We start from the raw sequence: 25,185 nt of genomic DNA, 5'->3' as shown, positions 1-25,185 counted from the left end.
ATGCGTATACAATTTCCTTGAAGGCCGGATATTGACTACGCACGTGAACTAAGCTCTAACATATAACCATGGCAAAGCTGAGTATGAAAAGAATTGATCCTGCCAGCACCTATTTGACATGAGTCTGTCATAAACAGTAACTTAAAATGTACAAGATCGGGTTTAATATCACTGGAATATGTTGTGAAACGTGTTAACTTTACGATGGCAGTACAATGAAATGCATGGCAACTAAATATAGAGAAAAATAAATTAAATTTCAGTAAGTATATATATATATTTCTATTAGTTAGTTAAATGGTAGTGTAAAAACAAAAGAAATTTTAAAAATTGTGAGGTATTGTTCATAGGTTCAATGTCCATTCAGAAAACTGATGGCGGAGGGGAAGAAGCTGTTCCTGAATTGCTGAGTGTGTGCCTTTAGGCTTCTGTACCTCCTTCCCAATGGTAGCAATGAGAAGGGGGCATGTTCTAGGTGGTGGGGGTGTGGGGTCCTTAGTAATAGATGCAGCCTTCCTGAAGATGTCTTGGATACTATGGAGAGAATGTGGTCTATGGCCACCTTTCACAGGAACCAATCCTCCATCAGTGATGCGTGAAGTCACCTTGAAAACATCACCCACCTTCAACATTTCTCAAGCTTTGCCTCTTGTTCTAATGAAGGGAGGGGAACGTCGACTCAGACCATCGTTCCCCCCCCCCCCGTTCTAATAAAAGTCCTGTTGAAAAAATGATTGTGTGAGACAGAGTACTGGAGTTAGCTTTCCCTGAAAGGGAGGAAAAGGGGAAAAGTACCCAGAACAGTTAATGGTGATGGGGCAAGGAGATATCCTAGATGCTGGGGAGGCTGGTCCCCATGATGGAGCTGACTGAGCTCACAGCTCTTTGCAGCTTATTTCAATCATGAATGAGAATGAGCCACATTCACAGCAAATCTAAGCTGCCTAGTCATTAATCTTACACACAAGAGATTCTGTAGATGTTCAAAATCTTCAGCAACTCCTAGAAAATGCTGAAGGTGCTCAGCAAGTCAGGCAGCCTCAGTGGAGGGGAATAAACAGTTAACAGGTTGGGAAAAGACCCTTCATCAGGATGCATTAATCTGTTGTCAATCATCAGCAAAATGATTAAAGATGACCTGAACAGTTCAATTAAGTAGCATTTCTCTCCAATGGCCGGTTCATGCAAACCCAATTTACATTTTGCCAGGACACTTGGCTCCAGACCTAATCGTGGTCTAAAACTTTTGATATCAAAAACATTGCTTGATTAAGTTCGGCATTAAAGACATCTGGTTAGATTGGAGCCATAAAAGGTGAAATATTCCAAAGGCTGGAATCATACCTTGCACAACAGGACAATGGTTGTGGTTGTTGGGGTTGAAACATCTCAGCCTGAAGCATCTCTGTAACAGCTTCCTGCAGGGACTCCAACCTTTTTTATGCTGTGGTACCTTACCATTAACTGAGGGGTCTAAGTTGGCCTAAAGTATCTCTCTCCCCAGGGTAACACACATAAAAATTGCTGGTGAAGGCAGCAGGCCAGGCAGCATCTATAGGAAGAGGTACAGTCGACGGTTTCGGGCTGAGACCCTTTGTCAGGACTAACTGAAAGAAGAGGTAGTAAGAGATTTTAAAGTGGGAAGGGGAGATCCAAAATGATAGGAGAAGACAGGGGGGGAGGGATGGAGCCAAGAGCTAGAAAGTAGATTGGCAAAAGGGATATGAGAGGATCATGGGACGGGAGGCCTAGGGAGAAAGAAAGGGGGAGGAGGGAAGCCCAGAGGATGGGCAAGGAGTATAGTGAGAGAGACAGAGGGAGAAAAAGGAGAGAGAGAAAATAATTAATAATAATAATAAATGAATAAATAATGGCTGGTGTATGAAGGGAAGGTGGGGCATTAACGGAAGTTAGAGAAGTCAATGTTCATGCCATCAGGTTGGAGGCTACCCAGATGGAATATAAGGTGTTGTTCCTCCAACCTGAGTGTAGCTTCATCTTGACAGTAGAGGAGGCCATGGATAGACATATCAGAATGGGAATGGGACGTGGAATTAAAATATGTGAGAATGGGAATCCCTCCCCAGGGCAGTGTCCTGGCCCAACAACTTTAGGATGTTTCATCAGTGACTTTTCTACCACTCTAAGAGTAGAAGTGGAGATACCTCAGAATCAGAATCAGGTTTATTACCGCTGATATATGTTGTGAAGATTGTTGTTTTGTGGCAGAAGCAATATATAAAAACTATAAGATTTTTATAAAATAGATATAAAATAAGTGTGCAAAGAGAGAGCGAAATAGTGAAAGAGTGTTCATGGATTCATGAACCATTTAGAAAACAAATGGCAGTGGGGAAGAAGCTATTTCTAAAATGTTGTGTGTGGTCTTTCGGCATCTGATGATTGCACAGTTCAATTCCATTCATGGGTCCTCAGAACATGAAGCATCCCAAGCTCATATGTAGCAAAACTTGGATGAGACTTAGGTTTGTACTCACACTTGGCTGATTCTCACCATCAAATTTCTGGGAGTTTCTGAAGACCAGAAACTTGGTGGAAGCTGTCTCAGAAATAACGTGGTTCCAGGAGCAGGTCAAAGACCAGGAAACCTGTGGATACCCCAAATTCTTTCACCATTGATAGGGAATATGTCTGAAATGTGAGAGAAAATTCTTCACTTCCCTGAATGAATGCATGAAGCTCCTCATTATCCAGAGCAGCACAATAGCGCTATCTCAGAACTGTTGACTCATAGCTCTTATGGTCCAACTTCAATCCTGACCTCTGGTGTTTTCTCTGTGGAGTTTTTACATGACAGGTGTGGGTTCCCCCTCAGTATTCCAGCTTCCTCACGAATTGCATGTTAGGAACAGCATGATAGCATACTGGTTAACACAGCTCTTTGCAGTACAGGCGACCGGGGTTCAATTCCCGCTGCTGCCTGTAAGGAGTTTGTACGTTCTCCCCGTGACCTCTTGGGTTTCCTCCAGGGGCTCCAGTTTCCTCCCACAGTCTAATACTGTACTGGTTGGTAGGTTAATTGGTCATTGTAAAAATTATCCTGTGATTAAGCTAGGGTTAAATTGGGGGATTGCTGGGTGGCGTGGCTCGAAGGGCTGGAAGGGTCTATTCCACACTGTATCTCAATAAATAAATTAAAAATCCAAAAGACATGCTGGTAGCTCAACTGGCTACTGTAAATTTCATCGTGCAGGGGCTGGTATAATAATTAGGAATGCCGTTAATAGAAGGACACAAAAGACATCAGATGCTAGAATCTAGAACAAAAAAAAAAGCAAACTACTGAACGAACTCAGCAGGTATAGCCGTGTTTGTGGAAGGTAAGAGGTGGTCGACAATCCCACTGACTCTGCAGACTGCGCTTGACCTGCTGAGGTCTTCCAGATGTTTCTTTTGTGTGTTGAACAGGCATGTAGGAAAGGATAGATTGCAGGAAAATAGGGTGCTGGATTGCGCTAAGAGCAGGCAGAGGCCCAATGGACAAAATGGCCGTCTTCTACATCATAAAGGAAATATAAAAAATGTACTCACAACCGCCAATCCACTTCATTGGTCCTACCAACAACACCCCGCATTTGCACGGTATACCATCTACAAAGTGCTCTGTAATTACTCATTACAAGGCCTCCCAAAGCTACAAATTGCAAAGTGATGAAAGACAAGGGCAGCAAGAGTGCAGGAGAGCCCAGCCTTCTATCTCACACACCATGTCGTCCTGTAAATTCAGTATGTTACCGATCTTTCATTCCCACTGGATCTGAGTGTTCCCCATCCAGCAGCATTAAGAGATGATCTTCACCAGAAAGACTGCAGAAGTTCAAGTAGATGGCTCACCACTGCCTTCTCCAGGCACGTAAGGATGAACGATTCAGTGCAAGCAGTTTTCCCATTTCGAGATTCTACACGATGGGATGGATTAGAATATCAATATGAGGTGAATGAGTAAGTGAAGACTGAAGACTGAGGCCTTGTAAGGAGTGAAAATGCCCAGCGCAGGCCTCTCGTGGTCTGAGTCCATGTTCCCCTTCCCGAAGGGGTAAGTATGACATCCAGATAAGAACTAGAATGGAGGTAATGAAGTTGAGTCGCAAACTCTTACCAAAGGCATGGATGAGTTTCTTCTTCCTCTCTGCATTGTTCTTCTGTGAAATTAATCTCGATTCTCTCGGAACACTACAGAGTAAGATATATTTTCTGTCAACTCCCCTCAGCTGCTTTGGAATCCCCGACATCTAGCCCTATGAAGAATATTGTGCAAAATGATTTAAAATGCATAGCCTCCTGCAGGCTTGTTGGCTCACTAAATTATCCCTCAGGGATTCACTTGTTCACTGTCTCTTATAATGAACACATCCAGTCAATCCTCTTCGTGGCCCTCACCGTCATGCGATTTCCTTTTCTACGTTTCCTTTCTGTCTTTGACTACCATTTTTTATTTTCCCATTGCATTTATTTTTTCTATTTTCTTCATCCTATCATTTAATCAATCAAAATATTTCATCCTACTCAAGCCTTTCTCTAACCTTTGTGGCCCTGATTCATATTCGTTCCTTTAGCTCCAGATTTCTCTAACATTCATTGTAGTTACTGTTTTTGCCATCTGTCAGCAGATTGCGACAAATAGATTAGATTATGAGGACACGCAGTCCTCTTTTATTGTCATTTAGTAATGCATGCATTAAGAAATGATACAATGTTCCTCAAGAATGATATCACAGAAACACAAGACAAACCGAGACTAAAAAAACTGACAAAAACCACATAATTATGACATATAGTTACAACGGTGCAAAGCAATACCGTAATTTGATAAAGAACAGACCGTGGGCACGGTAAAAAAAAGTCTCAAGGTCTCTCGAAAGTCCCATCATCTCACGCAGACAGTAGAAGGAAGAGAAACTCTCTTCCTGCCATGAACTTCCAGCACCGCAAACTTGCCGATGCAGCACCCTGGAAGCACCTGACCACAGCCGACTCTTGAATCCACCCAAAAACTTCGGGCCTCCGACACCGAGCATCATCTCTGCCGAGCGCTTCGACCCCAGCCCCGGCAACAGGCAATAGGCAAAGCCGAGGATTCGGGGCCTTCCCCTCCGGAGATTCTCGATCGCACAGTAGCAGCGGCAGCGAAGCGGGCATTTCAGAAGTTTCTCCAGGTGTTCCTCCGTGCTTCTCACGTCTGTCTCCATCAAATCAGGATTGTGCACGGTGCCTACTTACAGATACGATATCATTTCGGAGTGGCCGTGTATGCTGCTTCGCGCCGCCATCTTCTCCTCCCCTCCTCCTTAATATTCCTTAATACTGGATACCCTCCCAGCTTAATTTCCAAATTTCCAAATGAATGGTGATGGTTGTCCATCATGTCTAAAGGTGACAGGAAGCCTTTGTGGGAGAGTTCCTCAAGTGGAAGAGCTGTTGCACTGCAGCAGTTCCACTCCCTCGGCCTCAGAAGTCTGAGTCCAGTGGTACGAGCTAGTGTCATAAATTGAGGTCTTCCTTGGTTGCATTGGATGACCTTGGTCTGTCTGTGCCTTGTCATGCCCTTTGCCCTCCATGGAGTATTGCAGTACCACCTTTCTAGCCGTTGAATCTCACTGTCGATCTCATCCACCCCCAGTCCCCCAGAGCCGACTTTGCATGCTAGGACAGGCATGACTCTATCTCATCAGAGTATGAGGCCTGTAGGCAACCCTCCCCTGGTTTAGCCTGCCTGTCAAAGTCAAAGTATCGGGGCTTGGGCGCTGTCGCATTGTAACGGCTAATTGGAACCACAGGTGAGAGCTGAGTGTCCGGTGGGGACCAAACGTGCATGCGCAAGCTGCCCCAATTGGACACGATAAGCCCCTTCACCAGAGGTACTAACCTCCCTGGACGCCCCATACACTGCTAAGTGAGTAGTAATTCGGCTCTTTTCCCCCATGTGCTTGGTGAAATTTTTTTGATTTATGTTTTAATTCCATTTCTCTTTCATGAACTTAATTTATGGCTTGCTTTGCAGTGAGCAGGAGCCAGACTTTCTGCACATGGATACACAGCTCCTCGAGATGGGTTGAAGTCTCACTGGAGATTCATCAGATCAAGGCAGGTAGCTGTCACTAGCTCCATGATCACCACTGAGGTCCTGGACCAAGCACAGCCAGCAGATCAGCATTTACTGCTGTGTTTTTGTTTAAAGACTGGCCGTTTATACTTCAGGATCTCTCCAAGGTGGGGATTCCCAGCTTGGGTTCCACAAACCCCACGGTTAATGATAAGGCTCCATGGCATAAAAAAAAGTTTGGGAGCTCCTGCTCCAAGGCCGATTATGGATGGAATGCTCTAGGATGGACTCAAAAAGAGCCCTAACCCTTTGCTTTGTCCAAAGTATAAAGCTAACACCAATTTTGATCTCATATTAATGCATTTCTCATTGAGTTATCAGGTCATACAGCACAGGAACATGTCATGTCCATGCCAATTTCTGCACAAATCTCATCTACCCAGATTAGGACTGTATTTTTCTATATCTTGCCAAGTTAAGTGTCCAAGTGAATGTCTTTTAAAAGTAGTAATTGTGTCTCATTTGACCACCTCCTTTGTCAATGTGTTTTGGATATCAGCTACTCTCCAAAATAAACTTACCACACACATCCCCTCCAAAACTTCTACTTCTCATCTTAGAACTATGTCCCCTTGTTTTTGGTAGACTTAATAGAATGAAACAATATTTTAACTATCTACCCTATCTATGCCTCTAGTTACTACCCGTTTTGCCCCTGGTGTTTAGGGTAGCAACGGAGCTTCTCTATTTCTGTCATGTTCAGTGCTTTCTTTATTGTGCCAGTCGCTTTCTCTTGGTTTTCACTACTGTCAGTCGTGCAAATCCCAGGTGGAGACTCAGGAATACCGACAGAATATTGTGCTGTTCCATAACAATTTTGTTTTACCAGGCAAGGTTGTTAGCCCTGAGCTGAACTCCAAAACCTGGTGGACTGGTGGACCACTCTTAGTCTGTCCTCTATCCTTTCACCTGTCTGGCATGAGTGATCCTACCAAAAGTCAAAGCACAAGACCCTGACTCAAGCCAAAATGGTTCTCTGGATCATTGAGGCACACAGGCCTCAAAACCCTACAGCAAGGTTGCGGTCTTCTTGGAGGTATCAATGACTCTCTTAACCTTATATTCAAGTCACACCTCAGTCTCCTTCTCTCCAGGGAAAATAAGTCTAACCTATTCAATAGCTCCCCATAATGTGTCCCAATCCAGGCAAAATTCTTCTGACTTTTGTCTGCACTTTCTCAAATGCAATCACATCTTTCTGTGGATTATAATGTTCAAAATTTCTCCTCTCCCTGCCTCCTAACCTCCCTTGATATTCCAGATATTAACTTCAATGAACTTGATTGCTACAACTAATTGCACATTTCAATGCCTAGAAAGAAAGGAAGTTTGCATGAAGGAAATTACTACTGAAAGCAGATGTTCCAATGTTGCCTATTACAAGTTGCATTAGAACACCATCACAGATAATTTAGAGGAAGGACTGCAGGAAAACAGATATAGTATTGCTGAAAGCTCCTCAGTGTGCAATTATTTCACTATAGTGTGGAAATTCTAGGGATCTCCTGCTAAAAGTATCCTGACTGATCATGGTCTGGTATGGGAATTTGAATGAACGAGAACTTCACTGAGTGGAGGATTCAGCCCAACATATGATGGGCACATTCTTGTCAATAAGTGGCAGTATCTACAGGACGTACTACGTCTAGAAGGCAACATCCATCATCAAATATCTTCAGCTTAATGGCCATGCCATCTTGTTGCAGCTACCGTGGGCAGGAGAAAGAGAATTCTGAAGTCAACACCACTAGTTTCAAAGACAGCTTCTTCCCTTCAACCCTTGTTGAACCAGCTGGCAAAATTATACTCATCATAATAGTTTATCAAAGCTTTGATCACTATGCCCTAAAATGGACATTGTTTTATTGTGTTTAATATTCAGTAGGCTTCAATGAGAACCCACCCTACCCTTACTGGTGAGTTCAGGCCCAGAGCCATCAAACACTCCACATACATTAATTCTTTCATTCTGGGATCAGTCTTTTGAACCTTCTCTGGACTCTCTTCAAAGCCAAACTATCCTTCCTTAGATATGGGGCCCAAATCTGCTCACTATGCAGAGATCTGAGCAATGCTTTATAAAGCCTCTAGCATTACGTCCTTGCTTTTATATTCAAGTCCTCTTGAAAGTAATGCTAATATTGAATTTGCATTGTACCTATGCATACATGCATTTGACAATAAATTCAACTCAACTCTAAATTTATTTCCAAATTTCTTTAATTCAGTGTTATGCAATTGAACATGCTTTTGAACATATCTTTTCTGGAGTGAAATTCTTTTGCAACACTGGGAAATTGTTTCTGGACTCTTACTGTCATTAACTATAAATTTACATCAAATTAGTAAAAATAATCACATTTAGCTTTCAAATGCTGAAAGCTGCTGGACAGGCGTACCGTGGGAAGAGAAAAAGAAATGTTTTAGAAGTGCAAACACGAGGAAATCTGCAGATGCAGATTGTTCCCGATGTTGGGGAAGTCCAGAACAAGGGGTCACAGTTTGAGGATAAGGGGGAAGCCCTTTAGGACCGAGATTAGGGAAAACTTCTTCACACAGAGAGTGGTGAATCTGTGGAATTCTCTGCCACAGGAAACAGTTGAGGCCAGTTCATTGGCTATATTTAAGAGGGAGTTAGATATGGCCCTTGTGGCTACGGGGATCAGGGGGTATGGAGGGAGGGCTGGGGCAGGGTTCTGAGTTGGATGATCAGCCATGATCATAATAAATGGTGGTGCAGGCTCGAAGGGCCAAATGGCCTACTCCTGCACCTGTTTTCTATGTTTCTATGTTTCTATCTGTGCCTATTCAGAGCTTGAATTTTTTTGAATACACATCTAACATTATATTTAACATATAATAATACCTATCACATTTTAAAACATAGGCACAGAGGTAACTGTAAGTCACAGGTGGGTCATGAACAGAAAAATGAGGGTCCACTGGATTCTGCAGGTACATCCAAAACTGAGAACTTGTGGAGAACTCAAATCATAGAGTTATGGAGTCATACAGCATGGAAACAAGCCTTTCAGCCCACCTGGTACATGCCAACCGAGATTCCTTTCTCAACTTTGCCCATGCTTACCCCATGTCCCTCTCTGCTATTCCTAGCCATGTACCTGCCCAAGTACCTTTTTGATATACCTGCCTCAACCACTTCTTCTGGCAGCTCGTTCCATTTACATGTCCTCTGGGTGACAGACTATTCGATCTCTCCATTCCTCCCTTCCCTTAAACCAGGGGCTCCCAACCTGGGGTCTACAGACACCTTGCTTAATGGCATTATCCCATGGCATAAAAAAGGCTGGGAACTCCTGCCTTAATCCCATGTCCTCTAGTTCCTGGTTCTCCAATCCTGTGAAAACGATCTGTATGCATTTACTTACCCCTCATAATTTTACATACCTCCATAAAATCGCCCTTTATCCTCCAAGACTCCAATGAAAAGTAATTTGAATGGTTTATTGTAATCCAGGGCGATGGCTCCACTGCCCAGAGAGCTGTGTTCTTCATTCCTCTTGAATAACGACCCTCAGAACATTCACCGCATATTAAAAACAAACAGGCAAACAGATTAAAATATTCCCCAGTCTACCATCTGCCATTCCCTGACAGTGAAAAAACACTTTTGTTCTGTCTCAAGGTAAACCAGTCATAAACACTTGGCTCCAGATTCTCTGAGAAAATAATTTCACCTTTGGAAGCATCAGGAATATTTGATTATTGGGAAAATAACCCCTGACCCACACAAATGCAACTCATAACACAAGCACACAAATAAAATTGTGGATGAAGAAATTGGATTTGTTTGGTAAAGATGAATAGAAATTCACAGAATGCTTGAATCCTCAGAGGGTTCGGTGGTGCTGAAGTAAAATTAACATTTAAATATAACAAGTTGTTTTAAGAGATGATGTTGAAAGGTAGGTTCTTTTGGAGCTTAAAGTGTTCTAGCCCTCAGGGGATTTTTCCAAATTTGCTTCATGATTTTTTTCATATTTTCAAACAAAGATTTTAATGAATATGGTATACAGTATTGTGGAAATCACAGAGGAGTGCCTGCCTTTTAAGCCTTCTCTGTCATCACGTTTCTTACCAGTGAGACTTACTGTATAGGGAAGTATTGGGAAATTAAAGTCACCCACTACAACCCATCTTTCCATAATCTGCCTACATATCTGTTCCTTTACTTCCTGTGGGCTTTTGTGGAAGCCTGTTGTATAACCAGGATGAGTCCTTTAGGTTGTCTTCTCGATGCACAGCTGTGACCTTCCCCCTAATTAGTAGTACAGCTCTCCCACTTCTTTCAGATCTTTCACCATCACACCAAAAACACCGACACCCTGGAATATTGAGTTGCCACACCTGACCTTCTCTCACGGAATTTCTGTAATGGTCACAGCATCATAGTTCCATGTATTAACCTAACCCATAGTACTCTGTGCACTGAAGTAAATGGACTTCAGCCCATAATCCCACTGTACTCATTAATCTGACTCTGCCCGGCCTTCTCTTCTCTGACTCATTTCACCAAATCTATACCTTCCTCTCAACCTCTTCGTTTGCTGACCTACTCACCAGGTTCCCATTTCCCTGCTGTGCTGGTTTGAACCCTCTTGGGTAGAACTGGCAAACCACCTTATAAGGATATTGGCACACCTCCAGTTCAGATGCAACCTGTCCTTCCTGTATAGTTGCACCTGCCCTGGAAGAGAGCCTGGTGATCCCTGTATCTGAAGCCTTTCCTTCTGCACCAGCGCCTTTGCCAAGCATTGATCTATCCCATCTTCTTATTTCTTTCCTGAAGAGCATGGTCAATCTAATTTCAATGTGCCTTGAAAAATTCATGATCTTATCTAAGAAATATGCATTCAGAGTGCAGATTAAAGGACAGAAATGGGGTGAGGGCAAAGAAATGACAAGGGGAAGAAAGGTAATATTCAATAATTTCATCCATTCATTCGTTATGTGCCGTGACATACGTCATGGGCAATCATGGTCTTCCCATGACCATTATTGCTCTTGGCAGATTTTTCTACACAAGTGATTTCTTCTGGGCAGTGTCTTTACAAGATGGGTGACGCGCAGCCATTATCAGTACTTTTCAGAGATTGTCTGCCTGGAGTCAGTGATCACATAACCAGGACTTGTGATATGCACCAACTGCTCATACGACCATTATCCACTTGCTCCCATGGCTTCACGTGGCCCTGATCAGTGGTGGGGGGGGGGAGGGGGCTAAGCAGGTGCTACACCTTGCCTAAGGGCTACCTGCAGGCTATCAGAGGGAAGGAGCACCTTCCTCCTTTGGTAGATGTATCTTCATCCCATCATTCAAAGATAGATCCCGATAAAGAATGATGGAACATTTCATGTCTTTGATTTGATTTTATGACAGAGAAAATGTACTTGTTCAAGTTCAATTTATTGTCGTTTTTGACTGTATACATGTATACTGTCAAATGAAACACTGTTTCTCAGGACCAACATGTACAATGCAGTACATATAACTCACACAACCCAACACATTAAGTAATATTACCACAAATAAATGAACATATAATAAGGTGTATTTACAACACAAGTTAAAGAGTAAACAGTATAATGCTACTAGCGCTTCATACATGATGAGACCTAGGTGATGACCAGAGAGCTCAGTAGTCTTATGGCTGGACGAAGAAGCTGTTTTGCATTTTAACAGCTCTTGTCCTAGTGCTACGGTAACTCCTGCCTAATGGTAGAGGGTCAAAAACATTGCTGGATGGATAGGGGAGAGCGTTAATAGCTCTCAAGGCCCTGCACATGCCAGTGCTCTTGATAAACATTTCTAATGGGTGGAAGGGAGATCCCGATGATCCTCTCATCAGCTCTTGCTATCCTTTGTGGGGTCTTGTGGTCAAATGCCTTATAGTTCCCATAGCAGACAGTGATGCAGCTGGTCAGGACACTCTTGATGGTGCTCCTGTAAATATTGATTAGAATGGGGATGCTGGGGGTGGGTGACTCGCTTACCTCTGTCCCCTAAGGAAGTAGAGACATTGCTATGCTTTCTTGACCAAAGAGGCGGTGTTGAATGACCAGGTGAGTGGTAATGTTCAGGTACTTTGGAAAATGAAATAAAACAATACAATGTGTTGAGCCTACCTCCATGCAGGGCCCCAAATTGTCCTTCCATGTAAGGCAAAACCTCATCTGCTCATCCATCTCCACGCTCATCTCTATTCAGGGTTCAAACGGCCCTTCCAGGTGAGGCAACGCTACACCTGTGAATCTTTTGGGGCCATACATTGTGTTCGGCACTCTTGATGCAGCCTCCTCTACATTGGTGAGACTCATTGGAAGATGAGGGACCGCTTTCTAGGGCACTTCTGCTCCATCCACCAAAAGCTGAACATCTTGGTGGCTAAATATTTTAATTCCCATTCCCATTCCCATTCCAATGTGAAACTATATGGCCTCCTCTTGTGCCAAGATGAGGCCACCCTCAGAGTCTAGTAGCAGCCTCCGACCCGATGGCATGAATGTCGATTTCTCCTCCTGGTTAAAAAAAAATGATCCCTCCCCTCGCCCGTCTTCTTCTATTCCCCATTCTGTCTTTTTACCTCTTCTCTCCTACCTCTTACCTCCCACTGCTACCCCTTCTCCCTTCCCTTTCCTTCATGGTTCATTTTTCTTCCTATCAGATTCCTTCCTCTCCAGCCCTTGACCTTTCCCACCCACCTGACTTCACCTATCACCTTCCAGCTAGCCTCCTTCTCCTACCCTCCCACCTTTTTAGTCTGGTGCCTTCCCCCTTCCTTTCCAGTCCTGAAGAAGGGTCTTGGCCTGAAACATCGACTGTTCATTCATTTCTTGGAGATCCTTGGGGTGTTGCTGCCCTCTGAGACGCCATTGGTTTATGTCACTGCCCTCAGAAGGGTTGCTAGGTCCTGATGCTATGAGAGGCGTTATCAAAATTCTGAGATTTATGGATTGGACCGTAGTTCAGATGATTGGCTTCATTCAGCACTATGTTTTTTTTTAATGTTTTTGCCCATCCTTTCTTGTTGCCGATTGGCGGGCTGGGGGTTTTGGTGATCTGTTAGTTTTTGTGCCAGGGAGAGGTTGGGGGGCGCTTGGGGTTTGGAAGTTTTTGTTTCCTTGTCTTTTCATGTGGGAGTGGGGATTGATGTATTTTCTTTCAACTACTTCTATGTTTTTCTGTATTTTATGGCTATCTGGAGAAGACAAATGTCAGAGTTGTATTCTACATACATACTCTGAAAATAAAATGAACCTTTGAACCTGCTGAGTTCCTCCAGCATTTGAGTTTGTGTTGCTTAAAATAAGACAATGAAATATCTGATTTCAGACAATAACCATTTAATTGTCATGCAGAATTCTTCCAACAATGATTTAGAATGTATCATTCGTTTATGCACGAACGAAGATCTCTACGTTGCTCTTTTATTAAATTTAGAGTCTTCCCCTGCTGTTTTTCTTTGGGATTTGATGTTAGTTATATTTCTCCATTGTTCTCAAGATGTATTCTTTTAAAGAAGACAGTGAATCTCACTTATATTACACAGAGGAGAGATCTCACCATAAATTTTGAAGGGGGGTCAGTTAAAATGTGTTGTATTGAGGGACTTTCATTTCCCCAATATTGACCAATTGCCATTTACAATAGGTTCTTCGTTAGACATTGGGCATGCTTCTCTTCTGTTCAGTTCTATTGCTCCATGCAATCTCTCCCTTGGTGTCTTTCTTAATATTAGAGGTAGCTCCTCTCATTGTCTCCACTCCATTGCGCTTAGAGTCAATTCTTACCACACATCTCTGCTGTATCTTTACGCCTCTCATGGGGGATTCAGTTCGCAGTATGACTTTTTGTAAATTACATCAATAAATTTCTCCTGGATATTAACACTTACAGGAGAACAGAAGCAACGTTTGAAATTGGTTTAGTCAATTATTTGCATTTCCTTCTATTGGCTTAACAGCTTAGAAGGCAATTTGTAAATGTAAATGTCTGCTTCACCTGAATAATCACATGATAAAGCTGAAGGTTCAGCCTTGTATCACTAGGTATCCCATCAACTGAACCACTGCATTAATCAATTATCTCTGGCCTGATGTCTGTTCTGCTACATCAGCATAACTTAGGTGGAGCAGAATGTAATGTGAAATGACGGTGAACATTAGCATGTTATCTATGTTGCATTTAACACCTTCTTGTTGTGTTATTTGTGCGTTACACCACTGGCGTTTAGGGCATCAATGAAGGTCCTCTATCTTTGGTTATGTTCATGGCTTCCTTCATCATGTCTGTAGGTTCCTCTTGGTTTTCACTACTGTCAGTCATGCAGGTATTGAGTGGAGACTCAGGAATGCCATCTCAATCCTATATTTTAGTATTCTTCATTGCTGTTTTCATTTGAGTTTTGTTTGACCAGTCAGGGTGGTTAGCCCTGAGCTGAACCCCCGAACCTGGAGGACAGTTGGACCACTCTTAGTCTGGCCTCTACTCTTTGACCTATTTGGCATGGGTGACCCTGTAAAGAGCCAAAGCATAAAGCCCTGCCTCCAACCAACATAACTCTCTGGGTCATTGAGGCACACAAGCCTCCAAACAACAAGGTTGTGGTCCTTTTGGAGGATGCTACTTGTAATCATAGATGTATTCTCCAAACAAGAACATTATAACTAATCCTTAAACCAGAACATCAGGAACAAAATTCAAATTTGAACTTGGCCTCACAATAAAAGAAGAAAGCTTGATGTGAGGGACATGGACTTCATTGGGGGTGGGGAGGTGTTTAAGCTTTCTGCACTTTACATTATTCTACACGATATTTATTTATTGAGATACAGTGTGGAATAGGCCCTTCTGGCCCTTTGAGCCATGCTGCCCAGCAATCCCCCGATTTTCAACCTAGTCTCATCACAGGACAATTAACCTACCAACCAGTATGGCTTTGGACTGTGGGAGGAAACCAGAGCACCCGGAGGAAACCCACACATTCATGGGGAGAACGTACAAACTCCTTAAAGGCAGCAGCGGGAATTGAACCTGAACTGTAAGGTGTTGTGCTAATCACTACGCTACTGTCCCATGTTTAATAATTACTTGTAGAGTTTAAAAAATTACTGATGGATTTTCTAATGCTACATACCCATTTTTCAACATTCACCATCACTATATCACCACGCATCTATGGTTAAAATGCAGTGACCCGACGGTGCTCACTTTATTAGGTACATTTGCATAGCGGCTTGTTAATGCAGCTATCTTATTAGCCAATTATGTGACCCACTCATTGTATAAAAGCATTCTGAAGTCATTAAGAGGTTCAGTTGCTGTTTATTCCAAACATCAGAATGGGAGAAGAGACTTTGACCATGGAATCACTTGGAGCCAGGCAGGCTGGTCTGAGTATCTCAGAAAATGCTGATCTCCTGGGATTTTCATGTAGAACAGACTTGAGATTTTAGAGAGAATGGAGGGAAAAACAAAAAAAAAAGTCCATTAATTGGCAGTTCTGTGGGTGAAAACACCTGGATAATAAGAGTGGTCAGAGGAGAATGGTCAGAATCAGAATGTGAGTCAGGGTATTTGGAGGCACGTGATAAAATAGGCCAAAGTCAGCATGGTTTCCTTAAGGGAAAATCTTGCCTGGAGAATCCATTGGAATCCTTTGAGGAAATAACAAGTAGGATAGACAAAGGAGAAATGGTAGATGTTGTATACTTGCATTTTTAGAAGGCCTTTGATAAGGTGCCACATGTGAGGCTGCTTAACAAGATAATAGCCCCTGATATTACAGAAAAGAGTATTGTCTGGTTGGCAGGAGGCAAAGAGTGGGAATAAAGAGAGCCTTTACTGATTGGCTGCCATTGACTAGTGGTGTTCTGCAGGGGTCAGTGATGGGATCAGTTTTTTTTTGTGTTGTATGTCATTGATTTGGATGACAAATTGATGGCTTTGTGCCCAAGTTTGCGGGTAAAATCGAGACAGATGGAGGGGCAGGTAGTATTGAGGAAGCAGAGAGTCTGCAGAAGGGCTTAGACGGATTAGGAGAATGGACAAAGAAGTGGCAGATGGAATACAGTGCCGAGAAGTCTAGGGACATGCGCATTGGTAGAAGGAATAAATGCATAGACTATTTTCTAAGTGGGGAGAAAATTGAAAAAATCTGAGATGCAATTGGACTTGGGAGTCCTCATACAGGATTTCTTAAAGGTTAGTTTGCAGGTTTAGTCAGTGGTGAGGAAGGCAAATGCAATATCAGCATTCATTTCAAGAGGACTCGAACATAAAACCAGGGATGTAATGCTGAGGCTTTGTAAGGCACTGGTGAAGCCTCATTTGGAGTATTGTGAGCAGTTTTGGGCCCCTCATTTAAGAAAGGATGTGCTGACATTGGAGAGAGTTCAGAGGAGTTTCACAAATATGATTCCAGGAATGAAAGAGTTATCATAAGAGGAGTATTTGATGGCTCAGGGCCTATACTCAGAATTTAGAAGAATGAGGGGGTATCTCATTGAAATCCATCAAATGTTGAAAGAGTGGATGTGGAGAGGATGTTTAGTCTGGTGGGGGAGTCTAGGAACATAGGGCACAGTCTCAGAATTGAGGGACATCCATTTAGAATGGAGATGTGGGGCAATTTTTTTAGCCAGAGGGTGAAGAATCTGTTGATTTCTTTGCCACAGCCGGCTGTGGAAGCCAGGTCATTGGATGTATTTAAGGCGGAAGGTGATGATTCTTTATTAGTCAGGGTGTGAAACATTATGGGGAGAAGGTAGGAGAATGGGGTTGAAGAGAAGTGAATCAGCCATGGTGAAATAATGAAGCAGACTCCAGACACAATAGGCTGAATAATCAAATTCTGCTGCTCGGTCTTGTGATCTTATGATCTAATGCCACTAGCATACGTCAAGAAATGTGTTGTTTTGCAGCAGCAGGGCATTGCAGTACATTACAAAATATATATATAAATAAAGAGAGCAAAAAAATAGTGAGGTATTGTACATGTTTAATGTCCATTCAGAAATCTAATGACAGAGGGGAAGAAGCTATTCCTAAATTATTGAGTGTGTGTCTTCAGGCTCCTGTACGTCCTCCTCAACGGTGGAAATGAGAAGAGAGCATGCCCTGGGTGATGGGGGTCCTTAAAGACAGATGCTGCCTTCTTGAGGTATCGCCTTTTGGAAGTGCCCTGGATGGTAGGGTGACTGGTTCAAGCTGGCAGAAAGGCCACAGTAACTCAACTAACCACAGGTTACAACAGTGGCATGCAGAAGAGCATCTCTGAATGCACAACACGTTGAACTTTGAGTTGGATGGGCTACAGCAGCAGAAGACCACATCAGGTTCCCCTCCTGTGGCCACTTTATTAGGTACCCACTCCTGTACTTAGTAAAATGGCCACTGAGTGTATTATCCTTTCTGCGTCGTGTCATATGACGTGGGCGATCACGGTTTTTCTACAGAGGTTGTTTGCCAGTGCCTTCTTCTGGGCAGCATCCACACAAGAATGGTGACCCCAGCCATTATCAATACTCTTCAGAGATTGTCCTCCTGGCGTTGCATAACCAGCACTTGTGATATACACCATCTGCTCAAATGACCATCCACCGCCGGCTTCACATGACCCTGATCGGGGAGGCTAAACAAGTGCTACACCCCACCCAAGGGTGAACTGCATGCTAGCGGAGGGAAGCAGTGCCTTACACCTCCTTTGGTGGATGCACCCCGCCACCCACTGAGTGTAAATTGTACATCGAACCAGTTAAGTATGAAACTAAAGAAGCAATTCAGGAGCTTTGTAATTTTTTTTTCCTCGCCCACATTTATTACCTGCTTTCTGAGGGTCAGTGTGTTAACGCCAACTAGCATTTGCACTTCTGCTCAGTCAGAAGTGCCGAACGCATGATCTATTTCAGCCTCCTCCTGCGTTCCACAGTAATACATTGTGCCATTCTTCAGCCAAAGTGATAACCGGAAACGGTTGAGTACACCTGACAGAACTAAAGCAATGGTCTCTGGTAACATCCTGGCTGCAGTACTGAAGACTTGTAATTCAATCTGCATCGCTAAACAAAACAGTTCTCGTACTGTAATACCAATGGTAGCAAACTGACAAGGTGAAAAATTGCCCAGCTACTTTCTGTCCGCCAATTGCTGGGCAAATCCAGCCAAACAAACTACTACCACATCTGTCTGTTCTCCATCATTCAACAAGGAGATTGGAAGGGTAAATGACAGAACCATCAAGTGGCTCTTCCTTGCCAATAAGCTTCACATCACTGTATAAATAATAAAGTTCAGTCCGTGAAACGTGATCAATAGCCTCATGCCAGAGTCTTCTTACTTTCCCTAATTTTCCATTTGAGTGGGTGACAGAAATGAATGGAGAAAACTTGAAAGGCCTCATCAATCAGCTGGTATCAGTGGAGAGAACAGATGAGTTTATACTTCAGGTATAAATTATTTGAGGGAAGTCTAGATAGTTCACCAGGGCAACGTATTCTTTAGTGCACATCACTGAAGAGCCAGTGGTCCGTTTGTTTTTTGCCTGATATGAGAAGTATTTTTAATCAATCAATGTATTTGTAATGCCATTATAAGGTTTTGTTTCTCTGTGTGTTCACTCTGTTTCTTCAGGGATATATGAAGATAATGATTTCTAGGTTTCAAAAGACTAATGTCACTCTACCTTGTCCACTTTGGTAGTAGGAAGATAATGATGGAGTTGCTGACTGATCACAGCAATCAATCACTTTCTCTTTATACACAACATCTTCAGGCATAATATGCTGGAAAGCCTCAGGAATCATAAGACTAAATTCATCTGTTCCTTCCATGTATGCCTCATGATGAAAATACTGATCCTTTCCGAACTAAATTATTTGTAGTAAATAACTGCATCTAATATGCATATGAATGAATCATTACTAAAATTCATTACTACTTCCAATTAGGGAGCCATCCCCAAAGACTTACCTTTCAGCTGCTGAAATAACAATTCAATTTATTAGTTCAGAATTTACTCCTTTACAAGTCCAGAATGTGATCTCTGGTTCTTCAAGGTAAAATAGTCAGCAAATATCCAAATTAATCCATTCTTATGCAATTCTAAAGCATGATGCAAATTCTAAAGAATTGATTGTGGACTTCAGAAAGGGTAACACGCATCAATCCTCATAGAGGGCTCAGGGGTGGAAAAAGAGAGCAATTTCAAATCCTGAGTGCCAGCATCTCTGAGGATCTATCTTGGGCCCTATAGATCGATGTAGCTACAAAGCAGGCACAACAGCGGCTATATGTCATTAGGAGCTTGAGGAGATTTAGTATGGCACCAAAGACACTTGCAAGTTTCTGCAGATGTACGGTGGAGCGTATTCTAACTGGCTGCCTCACCGTCTAGTATGGGGGGTGGTGGCTACTGCATGGGACCGAAATGAGCTACAGAGAGTTGTAAACTCAGTGAGCACCAGCCTCCATAGTATCCAAGGTTTCCTCAAGCAGTGATGCCTCAAAAAGGTGGCATCCATCATTAAGGACACCCAGCACCCAGGCTATGTCCTGTTCTCAGGAAAGAGGTATAGGAGCCTAAAGGCACATATTCAATGTTTCAAGAACAGCTGCTTCCCCTGTGCCATCCGATTTCTGTATGGACATTGATTCCATGAAAACTACCTCACTACTTTGTAATTTTTTATATTTGCACTTCTCATTTAATTTAACTACTTAGTATACACTGACTGTACTTCCAGTTTTTTCACTATTATTATGTATTGCATTGTACTGCTGCCGCAAAGAAAGCAAACTTCACGACACTTCCCGGTGATGTTAAACCTGATTCTGATTCCGATTCTGATCTTTGAGAACTTGCCCAATTTCCAGAAGCGTTTCTCAGCATTCATTCCATCCATCACCTTAACCGCACTGTTTCCACTCTTCTGTATTTCAATAGCAGTCTTAACCTTTTGGTATTGCTGTGGTCAGTTCATAACCATAAATATTTTGCTAAATTATGAAGAAACAGTAATGTGGTCTGATATCCCTGAAGAGCAAGACCAATGCAATTTTAACACTGCTTGCTTTGGCACTAGGCAAGTTCAAAGAAGTGTATATTGATGATTTTAGCATCAAAGTAAGCAGATGATGCAGAAATTGATTTCTCACTGTTAGATGGTTGGTTTATGAAATCCCTCAGGCTTGTTGCTTAACTTTGAGGATTTCTGAATATATTACCTCTTTATTCCACTTTGTGTTTGGCTTTTGCATTTGACTGTTGTTTCAAAACATCTTACTGGTGTTGTTGATCTCATAAAGAGCAAGTTCAGATTATGTAGGTCTGTTTTATGACTTTCTTTTCATTTGAACCTGTGTGAATGAGTGTTCAACTGTTCAGAATATACAGAAGTTCATACTGAGAGGGGAGATGACAATAAGTTAATTGTCAAATAATACCTTTTTAACATCTGTTCCCTGGTTTGATATTCTTCTTCGACGTTATGTACCGTGTCGTATATGGACGATCATAGTCACATGACCATGATTGTTCTTGGCAAATTTTTCTGCAGAAGTGGTTTGCCGTTGCCTTCTTCTGGACAGAATCTTTAAAGGTCAGGTGACCCCAGCCATTATCAATACTCTTCAGAGATTGTCTGCCTGGCATCCATGGTCGCATAACCAGGACTTGTGATATGCACAGGCTGCTCATATGACCATCTCCCACCTGCTCCCATGGCTTCAAGTGACCCTGATCAGGAGACTAAGCAGGTGCTACACCTGGCCCAAGGGTGACCTGCAGGCTAACGGAGGGAAGGAGCACCTTACAACTCCTTTGGTAGAAATATATCTCCACCCCACCACTCAATTTTTTTCATATTACGCAGACTAATATTTTCTCATAAAGATTAAAACCATGTGTAAGGATATAATGTTCAGATCTAGTGACCACAGGAAACTGGATAAGTTCATGAGGAAACCACACATTTCTGAGATCTTGAGAGATGGATGCATAGACATGAACAAAAGCCATGGTCCTATGTTATAACCAACAGTAGAGTGGTAGTAGTGTGTTGGCGCATGGCCAAGTGGTTAAGGCGTTGGTCTAATGATCTGAAGGTCGCTAATTTGAGCCTCAGCTGAGGCAGCGTATTGTGTCCATGAGCAAGGCACTTAACCACACATTGCTCTGTGACAACATCGGTGCCAAGCTGTATCGGCCCTAGTGCCCTTCCCTTGGACAGGGGAGACTTGCAGCATGGGCAACTGCCGGTCTTCCATACAACCTTGCCCAGGCCTGCAACCTGGAAACCTTCACGAGACTAACGGATGCCTATTACTATTATTAGAGTGGTAGTTTGTTGCTTTAAGTAGATTGTCAATATTATCTGCTTAAGTATCCATGATGGAGGTCATGAGCATCGTTATTTGTTCTATGTCCTATGATTCAATGACAATATTGGTCTAACAACAAACATGACTCATTGATTTAATCCCATTGTGAAATTTGAAGGCAGAGAACAGGGTTAATGGCAGGGTTCTTAGCAGAGTGGAGGAACAATGGGATCTTGGGGTCCATGCCTATAGATCTCACTAAGTTGCTGCACAAGTTGACAGTGTGGTTAAGAAGGTGGATGATGTGTTGGCTCCATTTGTTAAGGGATTGAGTTAAAGAGCTCTGAGATGATGTTGCAACTCTATAAAGCTCTGGTGAGACCACATTTGGAGTGCTGTGGTTACCTCATTATAGGAAGGATGTGGAAGCTTTAGAGAGGGTCCAGAGGAGATTTACCAGGATGCTGCTTGGATTAGCGAGCATGTTATATGAGGCTAGGTTGAGCAAGCCAGGGTTGTTCTCTTTGGAGGGACGGAGGATGAGAGATGACTTGATAGTGATGTACAAAATGAAATGAGTGGACAGCCAGCACCATTTTTCCAGGGCTAGTACAAGAGAACATAATTTTAAGGTGATTGAAAGGACGTATAGGGGGAATATTAAAGGTCAGTTTTTTACACAGAGAGTGGTGAGTGCCATGGAACACACTGCTGCCAGGGGTAGCGGTAGAGCCAGATACATGAGTGACATTTAAGAGACTCTTAGATAGGCACATGGATGATAGAAAAATGGAGGGCTATATGGAAGTGAAGGGTCAGATTGATCATGGAGTAGGTTAAGAAGCTAACACATCATGGGCTAAAGGCCTTTACTGTGCTCTGCTGTTCTTCGTTCTGCATTTAACATGACTCTTGGTTGAATTGCTAGCTTTTGCTTTAACTTGTTTCTGGAAACCACAGCAGATTTTTCATGGAAACAGCTCTAAATATTACACATAAATCAAGCAGAGAATGATAATAGGATTATTTCATCATCATCATAATGCGCCATGTCATATGGCGTGACCGATCATGGTCTTTACCATGATTGTTCTTGGCAATCTTTTCTACAGAAGGTAGATTGCTATTTCCTTCTTCTGGGCCATGTCTTTACAAGACGGGTGACCCCAGCCATTATCAGTACTCTTCAGAGATTGTCTGCCTGGCGTCAGTGGTTACATAACCAGGACTTGCGATATGCACCAGCTGCTCACATGACCATCCACCACCTGCTCCCATGGCTCCATGTGACTCTGATCGGGGGCTAAGCAGGTGCTACACCTTGCCCAAGGGTGACCTGCAGGCTAGCAGAGGGAAGGAGTGCCTTACACCTCCTTTGGTAGAGATGTGTCTCCACCCCACCACCCGGATTAGTTAGACTTCATTTTTCAAATCCTCTACAGATTTTATTATTTACATCAGAAAACAGTAAATCTTAATCAAGGGCCCTGAAAAAGGGTCCCAGCCCAAAACAAAAAATTTCCATAGATGCTACCTGACCTTCTGAGTTCCTCCTGCATTTTGTGGATGTTGCTTTGAATTTCAGGCATCTGCAGCCTTCCTTGAGTTTATCAAATGCTAACTGTTTGGTAGGCTGGAAGAGTATAACTCAAAGAGAAAGGGAATTTTAAAATAATAATTTACACCCTTTTTAAGTGTGTCAAGTTTTCAGTCAGAATCAGAATCATTATCAGGTTTTATATCACTGGCATCTATCATGAAATTTGTTGTTATGCAACAGCAGTAGATTGCAATACATAATAATAAAAATTGTGAATTTATACTTCTTATTGTAATTCGAAGTTTATATAATATATATATATGCAAAATTAAATAAGTAAAGCAAAATATGGTAAGGTAGTGTTCATGGGTTCAATATTCATTCAGAAATCGGATGGCAGAGGGGAAGAAACTATTCCTGAGTTGTTGAGTGTGTGTTTTCAGGCTCCTGTGCCTCCTCCCTAATGGTAGCAATGAGAAAAGGGCTTTCCTGGGTGATGGGGGTCCTTAATAATCGATGCCTCCTTTTTGAGGCATCATTCCTAGAAGATGTCCTGGATGTTGAGGAGGCTAGTGAATGAATCCTTTCATTCCAGTTCTTGCAAGTTACCATAGCAATGGTGAGCTTGTTGAACATTTTGAAGTGTATTACATTAATGTAATTTTGATCATGGAGAGAAAGTTTTCAACCAATCGACAACAATCATGCAGTAATAGAAATCCGAAAACCATTTGATAATGTGTCAGTTCAGACTATTTTATCCTTAGCCTAGTCAAGAGCAGTGTTTGAACTTCTTGTTGGAAGGTGGTGAATCAGCCACAGAGTTTTCCACATCTATATTTAGTGAGAACAGAGTGGTAAAGGAAGTAGTTACCTGGACTTATAAAAATGCATAGATGTAAGACTATTTGTGGTATTCTAGGCCATTGGCTATGGAATTCACTACCAATGTTTCAAGTGATATGCAAGTACACAAACAATATTTCATCTGCATCCCATGTGGATTAAAAGCCTGCAATATCACAGGATCAATTTTTTTATTGAGGCAGAAATGTACTTCTATTGTCACAATTAAATTCTGCACGTTAATACTACTAACCCCATTACTGACAACTGCTACTTTTTGAATTCACATTCATGGAGTCAAAGAAGTTGACGTGTTTAGTCAGGGTGTGGGTGAATGTAAGTACATAACAACCAGAAAAAAAACTGGAAATGGGAATAGGCTATTCATCCTCTTGAACTGCTCCACCATTCAATATGATCACAGCTGATCTTTTACCTCATCATCATGTTCCTGCAGAAAGGCTCAGCTCCTTGTCGTTAGGTCACATCTAGAATTTCCATTTGGTGGACGATTTCCCTCCACGCCATTCTGTCTCGATGCTTGTCCACAACATCTCTAAGTCTTGTCCAGCTTGGTCCAATCCTTGCTGTTATCCAGCCACGTTGTTCTTTGTTTTCCTCTTCCTTTCTTTCTCTCCATCTTTCCATGTAGCAAGTCCGACAAGATATTACCTCTCTGCGTAACATGTCCACAAAAAGGGGATAACTTCAGTTGTCCCATTGTTAAAATGTTCCCACAACCAATGGATTCACTTTCACGGACGCTTCATCTTACATTAATTGCTTATTTATTTATTGCCATTCGTTCTTTCTTTTTGTATTCGCACAGTAGTTGCCTTTGTCTTCTGCACTCTGGTTGAATGACCTAGTTGGGTGGTCTTTCATTGATACTGTTATGGCTATTATTTATTGAGCAGGTTACACAAGAAAATGAATCTCAGCATTATATATGGAGACATATATGTACTTTGATAATAAATTAACTTTGAACTTACTACTCTTTCTTTCTTTTTATATTTGTACAGGTTTTACCTTTTGCACACTGGTTGAATGCCCAAGCTGCTGCTATCTTTCACTGATTCAGTTATGCTTATTATTCTATAGACTTATCGAGCATACCCACAAGAAAATTAATCTCATGGTTGTACATGGTGACGTACGAGGAGTGATTGGTAAGTTTGTGGCCTAAGGTAGAAGGAGATGAGTTATACAGCTCTTGTTACATGCACATGCAGTTCAACTCTTTGAGTGATTATGCAGAAAGTTTGAAGTTCATAACTCATTTCCTTCTACGTTAGGCCGACAAACTTATCAATCACCCCTGCTGTGGACCAC

The sequence above is a fragment of the Mobula birostris genome, chromosome 31, assembly GCF_030028105.1.
Source record: "Mobula birostris isolate sMobBir1 chromosome 31, sMobBir1.hap1, whole genome shotgun sequence".
In the NCBI taxonomy this organism is placed as follows: domain Eukaryota; kingdom Metazoa; phylum Chordata; class Chondrichthyes; order Myliobatiformes; family Myliobatidae; genus Mobula; species Mobula birostris.
This window is presented reverse-complemented; position numbering follows the sequence as displayed.